General features: G+C 45.0%; 1 long non-coding RNA gene across 3 annotated transcripts; it reads right to left on the bottom strand.

The window, feature by feature from the left end:
* Window positions 1-2,939: 2,939 nt before the first annotated feature.
* LOC141373957 (uncharacterized) lies at window positions 2,940-11,767 on the bottom strand. 3 transcript variants are annotated; one of them, XR_012380410.1, is made up of 4 exons: window positions 8,093-8,260; window positions 4,384-4,441; window positions 3,258-3,326; window positions 2,940-3,067 (listed from the first exon to the last, which is right to left on the bottom strand). It is a non-coding gene; the product is annotated as an uncharacterized lncRNA (long non-coding RNA). The 3 variants fall into 3 exon arrangements; XR_012380409.1 differs by adding an exon at window positions 11,725-11,767 and having other exon boundaries at window positions 2,948-3,326; window positions 8,093-8,219; XR_012380408.1 differs by having other exon boundaries at window positions 2,948-3,326.
* Between the last annotated feature and the right edge of the window lie 2,721 nt (window positions 11,768-14,488).

A 14,488-nucleotide genomic window follows, 5' to 3' on the forward strand; every position in this document is an offset into this window, starting at 1 on the left:
GGGAATTTTAAGGTATCATTATTGTCTGAAACTGCTGAATAAGGAATACCTGTGTGGTAAACAACTTGCTGAACCGCCTTAATGCTTCTGAGATAAGGGAGCACATTGTTTATTGTGCCAGAAACCTGTTTCCAATACAAGGATTGTACAAGCCTTGGTTAAGGAGGAACAATAATGACATGTAACCTTGAACATAGAGTACAGCTCTGCTGCTTGTTCTTCATTTGTAACTGTATCCTTAGATAAGGCTGAATCTCGGAGACTCCCAACAAAGAGATGAAAAGATTCTGATAATAGTTGAAACGTCTTTGTTTCTGTATGTTCGTGTGAATGAGGCTAGCATCAACACAGAGTTGGCGTTTAATAAATATTCATCGAAGGAGGGGATGAGTAAAGAAACACAGACTCCATTGCTAGAGATCAAAGCTTTATAACAGCATTTCCCCAGGAGAAGACAAAAGAAACAAAGTACCTATACTATGTTTTGTTAAGTACCCTAGAACTGTGCTTAGGGACTAGGGAATGTGAGGAAAGAGAAGGAGTACATGTTTCTGATGGTGGACTCGGGATAGAGGTTAACTAACCAACACCAAAGTGGGTGCATATATCAATTCATAACAGCCACAAATGCTATTTGGCTAAATAGGAGCAAACAGGGAGGCACAATGGTGGATTTTATTTCCATCTGGCCTTCTAACTAATACTGTGGCCTTTGACAGGTCATACAATTCTCCTGAGCCTCAGTTTCCCTATTTTTTAAAAAAGATTTTATTTATTTATTTGACAGAGAGAGACACAGCGAGAGAGGGAACACAAGCCGGGGGAGTAGGAGAGGGAGAAGCAGGCTCCCCACTGAGCAGGGAGCCTGATGCAGGACGGGATCCCAGGACCCTGGGATCATGACCTGAGCCGAAGGCAGACGCTTAACCGACTGAGCCACCCAGGCGTCCCCCAGTTTCCCTATTTGTAAAACGGACATAGCTCATGTTGGTTTATGGGAATAGAATACTATATATAAACATGTGTAAGATTGAGCCTGGCATATTTATTCACTCAACAACTATTTATGTGCCAGGCACTAGGGACGTGAAGGCAAAAAAGACAAGATCTCATCCCTTGAAGAGATTTTAGTCTTGTGGGCAAGATAAACAAATAAGCAAGTATTGAGATCATGACAGATGATGCACGGTGGAAGCAAGAAGAAGAATGTCTAAATCAGATTGGGGAAAGTAGGAACACCTCCTGGGGCGGCAGTGCTGGAGCTGAGTTTTGAAGAAGTAGGAGTTACACAGACAAAAATGAGAAGGTCATTCCACACAGAGTGGGTAGCATGTGCAAAAGCTGAGTGGCATGAAACTCCTGAAAGTTTAGGGAACTACAGATAGTTCAGTACAACTGGGGCAAAGGGGGTGGGGTCGGGGCAGGCAGCAGATGGGGTGAGAGAGGCAGGCCAAGTCCAGATTATGAAGAGCCGTGGGCGTCATGCTTAAAGAGAGTGAACTTTGCCACCAAAAATACGGTCAACCACTGCAAAATTTTATGGAGAGGTGAATCAAAACTAGGTTTATGTTTAGAAAGAGCACACTGGGTATAACGTGGGGAAAGAATTGTAGAGACACAGCCTGGAGGCAGTGGGTTCCATTTGAGATCCCTATAGTAATCCGGACTAGAGAAAAATGAGAGTCTAAAGTAATGGAATGAGGAGGGGGAGGAGGTGGATACAAGAGCCATTTAGGAGGTAGAGCTTGCAGGGTGGGAGTAGAGGGCAGGCAGTAAAGGAAATGAAACACTCTTAAGATGATTCCCAACCAGGTAGGTAGATGACATTGCCTTCCATTGGGATGGAGAACACAGGAGAAGATGCAGGTTATAGATGGGAGTTGAGTGGGTAAACATGATGCCTTTTGTGTAGGATACATTCAGTCTTACTGTCTGTGATTCATCTCAGTAGAGATGTCCAGGAGACAGTTGAATATATGGATCTGGATTATAAATACGAATTGGAAAGAATGACCAAGACTACTAGTTATTTTCCAATATTTATTGCCTCTTATTCTTTGGTACTAGAATTCCCTCCCCCCTCTTTTTAGCTGAGTAGGTGGACACCTAGAATAAAAGCTACATTTCCCAACTTCTTTTGCAACTGCGTATGGTCATAGGACTAAGATCTTGACGATGAAATGTAAGTGAAATGTCATGTGAGAAGTTCTTGAAAACCTTACTTCAGATTCAGCCCATATATACCCTGTGTCCTCCTTTTGCCCCTGTCCCTTCCTCCATTTTCCTGCCTAGAAAAAAAATGTCGCCACCCCGGACAAAAAGGTTGAGACCACTTAAAGGAGAACAACAAGAGAGAGGGATCCTGGGCCGGGGCCATCCCCTTGTGCTACTCAAGAGATCATCCATGCTGTACATGTGAATAACACTCTCTGGAGTTGCACAGTGCACAGCCTGTGCAAATGGAGCCCCAGAGCCTGGGTCCCTGACATCATGGAGCCTCATAACAGCTCTGGGCTATTTACTCAGACTTTTATGTGAGAAGGAAAAAACTCCAGAACTTCTCTTTCGTTCAAGTGTATAAACTAGCCTTATTTTACTTTTCTTTCAGTTGCCGCAAAATCTAATCCTAAATCGCACAAGGAGTCACCAACCCTGGCAGAGAGTTGAAGATACAGATATGGATCCAGTCACCCGGGGACTGTGTGTGGAGTGACAGGAGCTGAGGACAACCCCAGGGCCTGGGAGGCAGGAGCTTGAGGTGCCCCTCACACCCTTTCCTCCATTCCTTCTAAAACGACCTTCACCCCTTCACCGTTTCTTCTCCCCCCCACCCCCCGCCTCCGGGATGCGCTTGCGTCTTCTCTACTCACGCAGCACCCTTCTGTCACAGGTGTCCTGCTCCAACCAGGTGGCACGAGGAAAGCAGCAGCAGCGACTGTAACAGCTTTATTGAGATACAATTTACATGCCACATAATTCAGCCATTTAAAGTGTACAGTTGGGTGTTTTTGTACTGTTTTCACAGGGTTAGTCGGCCATCGCCGCCATTTAATTTGAGGATGTTTCTCTGCCACAGAAAGAAATGGGGTGCGGTGTCCATTAGCAGCTGCTCCCCATTCCATAGCGATGATTTCTGACTGTGTCCTCGGTGGTCCCCTTTAAAGCTGACGCCAACCCCGTGGTGAGAGCAATGCCTTAGGCAGAGAAAGGCAGAGAACGAGAACGCGGAGGACACGGAGGGGCAGAGGGGTTGTTACCTGCGCAAGGGGACCCAGACAGCGGCAGAACCAGGTCTTCGGCTTTCCGGCCAGTGGCCTTTCACTTCCCTGAAAAATGCGGTAAGCATTCCGTAAGGACTCTGAATCGAGTGATAAGGTACCATGAAAGAATAATGACCTTTCTTTTCTCTAGAAATCATTTCAAACTTACAAAAATGTTGTAAGAATACCGCAAAGAATTCCCATAGGCCCTTCACCCAAATTCCTCAATTGCTAACATTTCCCACACGTGTCTTCCATTCTCTCTGCCTGTTTACAGACTGTTTTTTTCTGAACAATTTGAGAGAAAGTTGCAGACCTAATGCCTCATTATCCCTTAATACTTTGTTATGCCTTTCCTAAAAACAAGGACAACTACAGTGCACACTGATACAATGTTACCATCTAATCCACAAACAACTTTCGAATTTTACCATCTGTCCCGATGATATCCTTTATGGGTCTCGAATCCAATCAAGGATTATGCGTTGCATTTTTTTGTCAGATCTCTTTGGTCTCCTTTAGTTTGGACGAATTCCTCAGCCTTTCCTTGTCCTACATGTTGCTGACATTTGCAGAGAGTACAGCCAGTCATTTTGTAGAATATTCCTCAGTTTGATTTTGTCTGATATTTTCTCCTGATTAACTTTAGGTCATGCACTCTTGGCAGGGCTACCACAGAGTAATGCTTTGTTCTTTTCAGTGTATTAGGAATACATGATGTCTGTTTACCCCATTACTGGCACGGTTAAATTTGGTCACTTTGTTAAGCCCGTTTTTGCCAAATTTCTCTAATAGTTAAGTTAATTAATAAGTATTTTGTACTAGGGCGCCTGGGTGGCTCAGATGGTTGGGCGTCTGCCTTCGGCTCAGGTCATGATCCCAGGGTCCTGGGATCGAGTCCCGCATCGGGCTCCCTGCTCCTTGGGAGCCTGCTTCTCCCTCTGCCATTCTCTCTCTCTCTCTCTCTCTCTCTGTCTCTCATGAATAAATAAATAAAATTAAAAAAAATAAGTATTTTGTACGAAAACAGACTCTTAAATATAGAGAACAAACTGGTGGTTGCCAGAGGGGAGGTGGTGGGGGGATGGGTGAAAGAGGTAAAGGGGATTAAGAATATACTTACCATGATGAGGACTGAGTAGTGTATAGAATTGTTGAATCACTATATTGTACACCTGAAACTAATATAACAGTGCATGTTAGCTATACTTCATTTTAGAAAGTTTTCTCAAAAAATAAGTATTTTGTACTTATTTTTTTCTTTTTTTTTTAAAGATTTTATTTATTTATTTGACAGAGACTCACAGAGAGAGGGAACACAAGCAGGGGGAGTGGGAGAGGGAGAAGCAGGCTCCCTGCTGAGCAGGTAGCCCTATGCGGGGCTCGATCCCAGGACCCCAAGATCATGACCTGAGCCGAAGGGAGACGCTTAACGACTGAGCCACCCAGGCACCCCTATTTTTTATTTTTCTAAAGATTTTATTTATTTATTTGACAGAGAGAGAGAGTGAGAGAGCACAAACAGGGGGAGAGGCAGAGGGAGAAGCAAGCTCCCTGCTGAGCAGAGAGCCTGACATGGGGCTCGATTCCACGACCCTGGGATCATGACCTGAACCGAAGGCAGACACTCACTGACTGAGCCACCCAGGCACCCTACATTTTGTATTTATTAATAAGGGATTAATAAATATTTTATTGGAAGATCCTGTGAGATGATATAAATGTTCTCTTTCTCATCAAATTTTCATTCACTAGTTTTATTTTAGTTTTTTTCATCCACTTGTTTTAGTATCCACTGATGCTTCTTGCCTAAATCCATTTTTATTATGAGGGTTACCAAATGATGATTTCCTAATTCCATCATTCTTTCTATACTTATTAGTTGGCATTGCACTGTGAGGTAGAGTTTTCTTTCACTTATTTATTTACATAATTTTAGACTCACGAACTCCTATTTTATTTATAATAGATTAATATATTTGGCTTGATATTTATTTTTATTCTCAATTTTTATTTATTTTGATTCATAATTGTCCTCAAGTTGGCCAATGGGAGACCCTTCAAACTGGGTCCTCACCATTCCTGAGCATTACCTTGCTTTCCGGCACAAGATGTTCTGGGTTCATCTCATACATTCACTGTCCTAGTGCCCATATTAGTTCCTATGACAGCTGTAACAAATTATCTATAACAAATTGGGGCTTAAAAGAACAGAAATTTATTCTCTCACAAGTTTGGAAGCTGAAAGTCTGAAATCAGTATCACTGGGCTAAAATCTAAATATCAGCAGGGCCATGCTCCCTCGGAGGCTCTAGGAAAGAATCCATCCCTTGTCTCCTCCATAACTTCCAGTGGCTGCCAGCATCCCTTGACTCTTGGCCACATCACTCTAGTCTCTGCCCCTTTGGTGACATCGTTTCCTCCTCTTCTGCCTGTAATCTCTTTCTGCCTCTCTCTCATAAGTACGCTTGTATTGGCATTTAGGGCCCATCCGGATAATACAGGGATAATCTCATTTTGAAGAGAAACTCAATCACATCTGCAAGATCCTTTTTCCAAATAAGATAACATTTACAGGTTTCAGGGATTAGGATGTGCATGGATAGTACCTGGTGGACTATTTCTCAGCTTACCATGCCCTGGAATCTGTCATTTCTCGAAGATATACTGGTTCCTTTTTTTTTTTTTCTTAAGATTTTATTTATTTATTTGACAGAGACTCACAGAGAGAGGGAACACAAGCAGGGGGAGTGAGAGAGGGAGAAGCAGGCTCCCCGCTGAGCAGGGAGCCTGATGCAGGGCTCCATCCCAGGACCCTGGGATCATGACCTGAGCTGAAGGCAGACGCTTAACGACTGAGCCACCTAGGCGCCCCACACTGGTTCCTTTTAACAGATCTGATATCTTCTAATGATATTTAGAAGCTAAGACGTGGGTGCCAGGTATGCTCATTGCTATTTGAATGTTTTTTTTTTTTAAGAGTTTATTTATTTGGTTGACAGAGAGAGAGAGAACACAAGCAGGGGGAGTGGCAGAGGGAGAGGGAGAGGGAGAAGCAGATTCCCTGCCGAGAAGGGAGCCTGATGCGGGGCTCGATCCCGGGACCCCAGGACCATGACCTGAGCTGAAGGCAGATGCTTAACCAACTAAGCCACCCAGGCACCCCACTACTTGGATGTTTTCCTTCCAGACACTGTGCAGAGAGAGATAGGAAATTACACAAACAGACAAAAAAAAAATAGAATAGGATAGAATAAAATAGAATAGACTGATAGGTCAGGATATATGTCTATATATATGTATGCCGATGGAAGTATATATCTACACATACACACACGTAAATACACATAAATCTAATTGTCTATTTACATTAAAAACCAGGAGTTCACACAGATACCTTCAATTCCAATCCAGCACCACAGAGTTTACTCTAGCCTTCTTCCTTTCTATATTTGTAACTCAGATACAGAGCTGTCCAAGAGTGAGAGACCTGGCTCCCGTTATCCTCAGTATGCTGACTTATTTGCTCAGTTCCCCTGTAACCAATCTCCTGACCATGCCGGCTACATCTATACAACCCTTTTGTTGTCAACCACACTGACTCCAGGGGACAAATCCCATCAGCCCTAGAGAAGGGGATGGGTAGATAGGACCATCTAATGAAAAGAGGCAAGAGAAGTGGAATTGTATATGTCAAACATACATCTCCCACTGGGGTCAAAGCACCTTATTTGTGATCTTGCATTTGTTATGCTCAAAGAGATGTCTTCAAGTTCCAGAAATGAGAGAATGATTTTTACAATCTGACACTCTCAAGAGCTTCCATCCTAAAAGCTTCAAGATGACAGCGAAGGGTTCAGAAGTTCCCCTACACAGCATACATATTCACATTTAGTGCTGCATTTTCTCATCCTTTAAAAGAAAATGTGAATTGCCAGACATGCTGAATCTTAAATTGCTTACAGACATAACATTTTTTTTTCAGTTGGATGAACACCTTCGTATTTAAAAAAACCCCAGAAGGCCCTGGGGAAAACAATTTTAAAATCCACTCAGAGACACTAATAGATGATTTTGCCCCTCACCAACTCGCTTTCTGATGTTGTTAATGGGAGGAAGGGTGGTGTTCAGCAGGGCCATTTCCATTCCACACAAACATCGGATTTATAGTTCTATTGTGTAATATCATTGTCTAACACCTAAAGAGGCTTTCCTATCAGGAAATAGAGATTGGGTGGTGGTGGGTGGCAATCAGAGGGAAATTAGTGGATTATAATGCATTTGGATGATTCTTCCAAAGTTCGTAAGGCATAATTTTGCTCTTTGCTCTCTGGATTTAAAAAAAAAAAAAAGAAAGAAAGAAAGAAAAAAAAGTGCATGCGTGCATGTGTGAGAGAGAGAGAGAGAGAGAGACTATTTTAGTTGTCTCAATCCCTGGGCTGCTTATGCATTAATAACATTCCAAAAATGCAACAGATTTTGTTTTTTCTGCTATCCCGTATGCCAGGCATCTGGGGTGAGACAAGGAAAATGGAAACCTGAAAGCCTCCTGAAACTGTGGAGTGACAGTAGCTTTGATAGCAGGAGCTTGGGTCTAATTTTCCTTTTCAGTCACAAAGCTTCAGAAATTAAAGGGAGAACATTTAAAAGCGGCGGGGGGCGGGGGGCGGACTCTGGTTACTACACATCACAGTTTAAAAAAAGGAAGATATATGTCAGGACATAGAGGAAATGACAAGGCAGATCTGCAATAATTAAGGCTTTTCTACAGGGTCTAGCTATGTGGTGTGACTATAAAGCGAAGAGAATTTCTTTAACACCGTGCAACTTACTCGGACGTTCAAATGAGTTGTATCCGCTTCAAAATGGCCACCCAGGGAGACCGCGCACAATTCTGAGGAGAGTGTGTGGTCTTGCCAAACATTTTGGAAACATCTTTTGGAGCTGACTTCAAAGCCACTTAAAGAACAACATAAAATTTTAGACTCCTGACTATAATAGCAAATATGTTTTTCCCACCAAAACTAGAATTTCCAGCCATTTATTACTCGTTTTTGTATTTCTAAATTGACTTTAAAGACTTGGAATTTTCCAGAAAATCACTGGGAAGGGTGTTTTAATACAATTCAAAAGAACATGTCATTAGTGATAATGATGATGTTAATAACTACTTATTAGGGTACGTACATTTTTTGCGCCCTTTTCCTCATCATACCAATGAGGAAACTGAGACTCTAAGAGGTTAAGCAACTTGATCAAGGTCAGAGTTCAAAAGTGGCAGAACTTGATTTGCTGCCAAGTCACCTGCCTCCAAAGCTCCTGCTTTTTGCCCTGTGCCATACCCAAATGAGCACAGCACAGATCTTCGGAGCAATGGCATTAGCTCTAAAAACATGTTGACCTCCAAGGTGGCTATTTCAAAAGCACAATGCTCATTGGGGTGTATACATTCCTACTGATTTGTTGAAAGCCTGTCTCATTATTTTATCGGCGACATCTCCTATTTTATGTCACAGAGAAAATGTACAGCTGAACAGGGTAATGGGACGTTACCCTCAAATGAAGACGGAAAATGTTATATTACCATTTAGAACAATGAGTCTTCGGAACTGGAGGGAGGAGGAGGGAGTTCAGACTCCCACGTGCTGCCCACCCGAATCTGGAGGGGGCTTGGTTTGGAAACAAAGCAGTGCTTTGTTCCAGTGCTTTTGTTCCTCTCGAGATTTATGTTGAATTTCAGAAAATGAAAGAAGAGCATGTGATGTTTTAAAGTTTATCAAAAGGGGTTTTAAAGTGCAAGTGTTCTAAATAAGTGTGGAAAATATTGTCAAAAAGAAAACAGTCTGCTTCCATGTTACAAATATCTGCGCCTCGGTACCAGAGAACACTGCCTGGTAGAAGCCAGGGGTAAGGAGGTCAAAGAAAACACGTTTTCGATGCCTATTGTTTAATAATTCAATGCAAACCCTCCTTATTATGCCTCTAAAATCATTGCTGTTCCTCAGAAGGGAGCTGGGGAGAGGAGCAGGACCTTCTGGGCACAGACAAAGACAGGAGCATGTCAAGTTCCAGGAGCTGCAGACATTCAAACCCCCTCCCTCCTCCTCCTCTTGACTGAAAGGCTCTTGAGCATCTGTTGAGCAGACAGCTGTGAATGGTGGGGATTCTTTCTCCACAAATTTGTAGTGGCTGTGTAAATAGTTGGGTCTAAGATATAGCTCCCTTCACCCTAGCCTATTGTTTGATTAAGGAATTTGAGTGTGTGGCCTTGAACCTCCAAGGTGGTCAGGGCGGCGTGGTTGTCCCCTGCATGAGGGGCTGCATTGAAAAAGCACTGTGTGTGTGCATCTCTGTCTTTCTGCTCCACTATTTCCCTACTAGTTTTCCCCCATGCTCTTCAGATTTTCAAGTATTTGTAACTAGATGGTAAGAGTCATAGGCTCCAGGGACCATAACTGTTTTATTTACCAGTATACACTCAGCGTATAGCAGAGTATTTGGCGCACAGTAGGTACTCAATAAATAATCCAAAGCTCCTGCTGTATCCTGCTCAGGGCTTTGGGCTGGTCACTGCCCCAAGCTCATTTGACTTCATTGGGTCAAATTTCTTTTTTTTTTTTTTTTAAAGATTTTATTTATTTATTTTGAGGGAGAGAATGAGAGAGAGAGAGAGCACATGAGAGGGGGGAGGGTCGGAGGGAGAAGCAGACTCCCCACCGCGCAGGGAGCCCGATGCGGGACTCGATCCCGGGACTCCAGGATCATGACCTGAGCCGAAGGCAGTCGCTCAACCAACTGAGCCACCCAGGCGTCCCCATTGGGTCAAATTTCAAAGAAAGCAGGAGAGTCAATTTTCAAGGATGCCTAGGCAGAATGCATTGCCAGGCTTTTCCTGCTATCATTATTTTTTAAGATTTTATTTATTTATTTATTTATTTATTTATTTATTTATTTGGCAGAGAGAGAGAGTGCACACAAGTAGGCAGAGCGGCAGGCAGAGGGAGAGGGAGAAGCAGGCTCCTCGCTGAGCAGGGAGCCTGATGCGGGGCTCGATCCCAGGACCCCGGGATCATGACCTGAGCTGAAGGCAGACGCTTAACTGACTGAGGCACCCAGGTGCCCCTCTGCTATCATTTGGAAAGCAAACCACCGCTTACCTGGCCAGCCTGTCAGAAGGAAATTGGCACTTTGACACACCACCATTGTGGGGTCCACCAATCCCTGTTCTGGAATGCACAGTCCAGATTTTCTCTATCCTGTAAGTCTGAGGGTTGCTCCCCCAACCAGGAGGCAGAAACCAGGGAGGGGTGGAGCCCTGAACAGCAATCAGTCATCATGGCCTGCAGGGACTGTTTTCCAGAGGGGGTCCTTGGCAAGGCAAAGAGGCCAGCCATTGGATGGGCCGGAGAAGGGGAGACCAGCTGCAAACTGGGAATCGATGTGTTGTGAGCAGAGAAGAATGAGACAGGGAGGCCAAAGCTGAAGAGAGGCAGAAGCAGGTGGGAGGCCTGGACAGCGCCAGGAGTCAGCCCAAGACAAGGTACCACAAGGACAAGAAACCCTTCTGGTCAGTCCCACCTGTGCCACCATTCTGACATGGAACATGGGTTCTAGTCATGTCTTCTGGCCTCCAAATTAGCCAATACTACCAAGACAGTATTCAAAGGAGGGAAATCAAATAACCGTAACGGGAGGCCATGGGCTTCAGAGTGACAACATAGGACAATGGTTCTCATTAGAACATTAAAATCACCTGGGGAGCTTTCGAAGTCCATGGAAGCCGGGCCCTACCCCTAGAGATGGAGAAGTGATCGGAAGTTGGGCCCAGACATTACTGGGTTTTTAAAGCTCCCGAAGTGATTCTAACGTATGTGAGCCTAGATTAAGCAAAAGTGAGCAGAAAGCAGGGCAAATGTGCCGATCCCCTCAGCTTCTTGTCCCCCAGCTGGCCCAGCTCACCTCAGGGAACTCGACCGAGTCCCAGACTATTCCTGGTCCAGGGAAATTTTTTTTTTAAAGATTTTATTTATTTATTTGAGAGAGAGAGAATGAGAGATAGAGAGCATGAGAGGGAAGAGGGTCAGAGGGAGAAGCAGACTCCCTGCTGAGCAGGGAGCCCGATGTGGGACTCGATCCCGGGACTCCAGGATCATGACCTAAGTTAAAGTCAGTCTCTTAATGGACTGAGCCACCCAGGCGCCCCTGGCATTCCCACTTTAGACTCTAATCCCACTTTGACTTCAAGAGCATGACTAGCTTTTAATAGTAAAATTGAAAGGACCGGGTCACCGTGTATATGTTGAGTAGGTATAGGCCTCGATGAGCTGGAGATGTCCAGCAGAAGTAATAGGCCCCCTTTCACTCTTAAAGGTGTCCAATTTGAATGATAAATTATGTGGTCATCCCATGCATGGTGACCCAGGCTGAGAATGTCTGGCCATACTCAGTAACATGAGGATTGTACCTGGTTAGTTCCATAAAAGAGATGGTCTCTGGTTTTCTTTCTGGTGGCCTGGGGTAATACAGCATGAACTCTCTCCGTGCTGCTCCTGGGAAAGCTGTGTACCTTGCTGTCTCCCTGTGGCCCTCCTCTGACTGGGGGAGGTGGACCCAGGCTGTCTGGGGGCCTGCAGGAGGCTGGGGTGGCAAATCCCCTCTGCCGCCAGCATGCTCCGCACCTTGCCAGGAGGGGCAAGAGCCGCAAACCGAACTCTCCCCTGCGCTGGGGGTCTCGTCATACTTGCCCACCAGATCTGGAGGCTGAGAGGTAGCAGTAAGCCACTTTTGTATTTACCTTTAGTTGGTGTCTTTATCTGCCTTTAAAAACCGCTTGTCAGAAGAAAAAGCACATATTCTCAGTTTCACCTTTGGAACTAGGAAATTAGTCTTTAACCAGATGAAAACAGCACTGACGGACTGCTGTTTGTTCTGTTCTGTTCCTCTGTCTGCGTCTCTCTAACTATAGTGGCCTGAGCTGACATCACTCTTCAGGCAGCTCCACAGGACCAGCCCCGGGCCATGGCCCTGATTCAGATACTCGTCAGCCTGCCTCCCTACATGGGCACCCCATCCCTTACTGAATAGCACGGAGTCCCAGAGTGCCGCAGCCTCATGCTCAGGGCCCGGCCGTTGGCCTCAGGTTTGCCTCCTGGCTTTGATCACCAAACTCGCCTCTCGGGTTTGTCAGACTTGCCCCTCCCTCCACCTGTCCGCCTGCTTGACTTAAGGCTTTATAGATCCCTGAATTAAAGCATTCTTAAAGCTGGAAGACGTAGGGGTGCCTGGGTGGTTAAACGTTGGTTAAACGTCCGACTCAATTTTGGCTCAGATGGTGGGATCTCAGGGTCGTGGGATCGAGCCCTGTGTGGAGCCCTGTGATGAGTGTGGAGCCTGCGTAGGATTCTCTCTCTCCTGCTCCCTCTACCCCTCCCCCACTTCTCTCTCTCTAAAAACAGAGGGGAAAAATGCATAAGAGATACACCTTCTTTCATCTTTGGTCTCATGGGACCCCTCAGGAGATTACACCTGAGCCCCTCAAATAACCTAATCCCTACCCGTCGTCTAATGGCGAGAGCAACGTTCTGTCTGGGTGATAGCATTCACAGCACAGACATACCACTCCTTGTCGCAGACAAGACCTTACCGGCCTGGGCCAACCACATACAGTCATTTTTTCTCACCTGGAATAGCAACCAGCTTTGTCTTTTCTCCACTTCCTCTACCTCTCCCCAAATATTGCCCAAAATGTCTGGATTGCTTTCCAGGTGCATGCATCAGCCTCCTTATAGCTGCCTCCTGAAAATAAAGGATTCTGATGAATCCTTGCTAGCCAACCTCCACACCCACTGAACTGCTCAGACAGCCTTGCCACAGTGGCTAATGTGGATGGCTGGTCTCCCTGCGGACACCTGGACAGGCTAAGAGGGCCAAAGGGAAAAAAAGAACCCTAACTTAAAAAATCATTTTAATTATTCAGTTCCTACTCAGTTGCTGATCTTTGACTTGCTGAACCAACTTGATGTGGTATTACCCTCCCACGGAGCTGTTATGGCCACTTACAGTTTCTCACAGATCAGGATAGACAATGACAGGGAAAGTCCTCCCAGGCAAACCCCAGTCCTGGCTGAGTACCCAACTATTTCATATGGCCCCAGGCAAAGCGCCTGCTCCAGGCTGCCAGGCGACCCAATGCTGAGAGCATCTGCACGTCTGGATATCCATGGATCTCATGTTCCCCAAATCCCTGCTGTGTACTCCACCCACCTCCGCAATGCCACCTGTTAGCCCAGCTGGATTGTCCTGACGGCTAATGCCTGGTACCCTGTGCGCAGCTCACCCTCTGTGCTCATGGAGATTCCCCTGCTTGGCCCCACTTCTTGCCATACACGTAGCTTGGCTGCCACTAAGCACCTGGTCACTACTGTGGTTTAGATTTGGCCTTTCCAAATAACCTTTAGCCAAGTAGGTTGGCTGTAGCTCAAAATGCCAAGTATCTCTAAATGTAACTTCTAGAGTGTCTTTTGTTATTAAGACATCTTAGGAGGAATATCTTCTCACATGAGCAATATGCTTCCATTCCAATAGCATGGGGGGGGCGGTAAAAAAGGCAGATGGAAAAGAGGAGAATGTTCAGGCAAGAGCAACCACTGAAGAGGTGCCAGGGGAGTGCAGAGCAGGCAGATGAGATAACCCGGCTTCCTGATAACCTTTCTGTGCCTTTCTCCCATATCTCTAATTCATTGGGGCTGGAACATGGTGACTCAAACCCAATGGTGGAACTGAAAATAGAAAGGCTAATACAGATGTTTCCCTACCCTAAGATGACTTGTAATATGAAGCCTTAAAAAAATTTAAGCATAGTGTGTGCCTGGGTGGCTCAGATGGTTAGGCGTCTGCCTTCAGCTCAGGTCATGATCCCAGGGTCCTGGGATCGAGTCCCGCTTTGGGCTCCCTGCTCAGTGGGGAGTCTGCTTCTCCCTCTGCCTCTCTCTCTCTGTCTTTTATGAATAAATAAATAAAATCTTTTAAAAAATTTAAACATAGTGTTCTTTGATATTCCTAAAGAATCAATCAGTTGGATTAAGCAGATATTTAAGACACAATTTAATTTACCAAAAACTTTAATTTATACACTTTTTAAAAAAGAGCTTGACTTCCGTGTAAGGCTGTATACTAACCTAACTTGTTGAAGGGCAAATTTACAACCTTTTTTATCTAAAGATTTATTT

This window comes from Callorhinus ursinus, unplaced genomic scaffold, assembly GCF_003265705.2.
Source record: "Callorhinus ursinus isolate GAN/ISIS: 27379988/994484 unplaced genomic scaffold, GSC_fseal_2.0 scaffold13, whole genome shotgun sequence".
NCBI lineage: Eukaryota > Metazoa > Chordata > Mammalia > Carnivora > Otariidae > Callorhinus > Callorhinus ursinus.